Here is a 2,892-nt window from a genome sequence, read left to right on the forward strand (position 1 = left end):
TCCACCCAACAACTTAGTTCTATAATCCTTGTGGGGTGATACTCTACTTTCATCACTACTATTACTTAATTACGATCTATGCTCTGGTAAGCATTAAGAAAAGTAGCAATTACATTTTTGGCACCATTGCCAAGGATCATAGCAGTGTTCAATTCAATCTAAATAAGGATTTTTTACTCTCTTATAATTTAAACATTTACTTTTATTTGCTTTTATTTGTTTTGGTCTTTTCTTATTTGTATATGCAGATCTAGAAGTGTTGACCAAGCTCTACTCGACCTAGAAATTAAAAAGCATCTATGACATTTAAAAAGAGAGAAAATGACACCACCTACACCTACACTAATGGCAAATGCAAACAACGAAGGTCATAGAACTTTGAGGGATTATGCTGTCCTTAATACCATTGGTTTTTGACCATCCATTTGAAGGTCGACCATACAAGCAAATAATTTTGAGATCAAGCCTTCAATTATTCAAATGGTCTAAACTTTTGTACAATTTGGTGGTCTACTAAGTGATAATCCTAACCTTCACTTGTTTAATTTTCTTGAATTATGTGATACCTTTAAATATAATGGAGTTTTAGATGATGCAATAAGACTAAGATTTTTTCCTTTTTCTTTCAAGGACAAGACAAAAAGTTGGTTATCATCACTACCATCTGGATCAATGACAATTTATGAGGATTTTTGGTGTAAAAATTCCTCATGAAATTCTTTCCACCTGTTAAGACTGCGCTAAGGAATGAAATCATTACTTCTATGCAAATGGATGGTGAGAATCTCTATGATACTTAGGAAAAATTTAAAGAGCTATTGAGAAAGTGCCCACATCATGGTCTTCCCTAATGGCTACAAATTCAGATATTCTATAATAGTCATTCTCCATCCATGAGAACCACCTTGGATTCAGTTATTAGAAGAGCCATTATGAGCAAGACTGCTAAAGAGGCACATGAGCTGATAAAAGAGATGGTAGCCAACAACTATCAATGGGGGATGGAACATAAGGTACATAGAAAAATTGTTGGTGTATATGAACTTGATGTTTTTACTTCTATAAATTCATAACTAGCAATCCTGACAAAAAATATTGAAGCTTTAGGAACTTATCCCAAACTGCCCTTATCAATGCCATACAAAACCCATTTTTATCTTGTGAAACATGTGATGGGCCCCATGCTAGCAAAAGATGTTAGTTTAGAATAGAAACGATCCAATTCGCTTAGCAACAGTCCAAGCCTACTTACAACCCATATAGCTATACTTATAATCCAAGTTAGAAAGATCGCCCTAACTTTTTTTAGAACCAACCCAACCAACCCACCAACTAAATAACAATTTTCACCTAAACCCATAACCTTATAACTTACCCCAAGAAAAGGAAATCAATTTTGAGGAGATGTTGACCTAATTGAAGCAAGCTAACAATGCAACTATCCAAAGTCAAGATGCATCAATTAGGAATCTTGAAAACCAAATTGGTCAACTAGCTTAAGGCATAGCCAACTGACCATTAGGAACCTTACCTAGTAACACCAAGTCAAACCCTAAAAGGCAAGGCAAAGAAGCATGCAATGTTGTAAATTCCTATGATGAAGAAGATATGTATGAGTTTGATTCTAATGATATTATGGATGAGCTTATGGTGGTCAACTTGCCTAATTTTGTTAAGCAACCTTAGGTTGATTTTGTTCGAAAAGACCTATTAAGATTTGGTAGCGAAGTTTTAGATAGTTTTGACCAAATGGCTTTGGAAGCCCCTAAAAGTATTAAGCCTTATGAAGAGATGGGTGAAATTTTGAAATAGAGGAAGAACCTAAAGAATATGTCCAAAAGGAAGATCCTAAAGAATTCATTGAAGGTTTAGTTGAAGATGGAGAGATGTTAATGCAAGTAAAAAAAGCACTTCTTGAGAGCATGCAACTTGAGGTAAAGGAATAAAAAGAGAATCATGAAACCAAAACTTTGTAACAAGTTTAATGGGGTTAGCATGAATTATTCTATCTATGATAAAGAGTTATATGTTTAATTTGGGCTTTGGAGACTTGGTAGCATTATTTATTGCATAAGGAGTTTGTGATCCACATTGATCATAAAGCATTAAAGCATTTGAGGAGTCAAAACAAGCTGAGCAAACGGTATGCTCAATGGGTGAAGGTTTTAAAGACTTCTCCTTATGTTATCAAATTTAAGAAGGGAAGCTCTAACTATCATAACATATTAATCAAGAGACTCAATCGCTGGACATAAAAATTTGAAATTAAGAAAAAAATGGGTTGCCACCAATCTTTTTAAAGGAGTGATTGCCCACCTAAAAATTTTATCTTTTTAATAAAACAATAAAAACATATTTAAAGTTTATTAAAAAGATAATTTTAGTCTACAAAAACAAGATTGGGTTAAAGAGTCGGTTACCCATAAAAAAATTGGTACCAATTACCATACACTATCTATAGTTTTGGAAAAAAAAGTGGTTTTTACTTAGGATTTAATAATAATTCCTCTTTTTTTTAAAGAAAGAAAATCAATTAAAAATCTTTGTTTAGGAATATTGTGAAAATCTTTAGATTAAAGAAATATTTTATAATTCTCCAACATCTAGGCATAATCCAAAGATAATCCTTTTCGTCTGAGGTTTATCACAAATTTCTTTTAAAAATAAAAATAACATTCTTTGCAAATAATAATTATTGGTGACTCTCCAACATTTATGCAATGTACTAAAAATTATACTCTTTGCAATGCTATGTTAATTTTATTTTATTTGAAACCAATTTTTTTTAATTTTTGTTATGCAGTAAAAATTGAAAATGCTATAATTAACCATAAACATGAATAATTTAAAAAAACATGTATCTGTAATTAGTACAAACATTAATCTAAAATT

The 2,892-nt window shown here is 31.7% G+C and overlaps 1 non-coding gene across 1 annotated transcript; it reads right to left on the reverse strand.

Annotated features, from left to right (window-relative positions):
* Nucleotides 1-737: 737 nt before the first annotated feature.
* LOC149518765 (small nucleolar RNA R71) lies at nucleotides 738-844 on the reverse strand. The gene has a single exon (XR_016342565.1). It is a non-coding gene; the product is annotated as a small nucleolar RNA R71 (small nucleolar RNA).
* Nucleotides 845-2,892: the final 2,048 nt, after the last annotated feature.

Source organism: Durio zibethinus, chromosome 5 (genome assembly GCF_047325235.1).
Source record: "Durio zibethinus cultivar Kanyao isolate XHJ-2024 chromosome 5, ASM4732523v1, whole genome shotgun sequence".
In the NCBI taxonomy this organism is placed as follows: domain Eukaryota; kingdom Viridiplantae; phylum Streptophyta; class Magnoliopsida; order Malvales; family Malvaceae; genus Durio; species Durio zibethinus.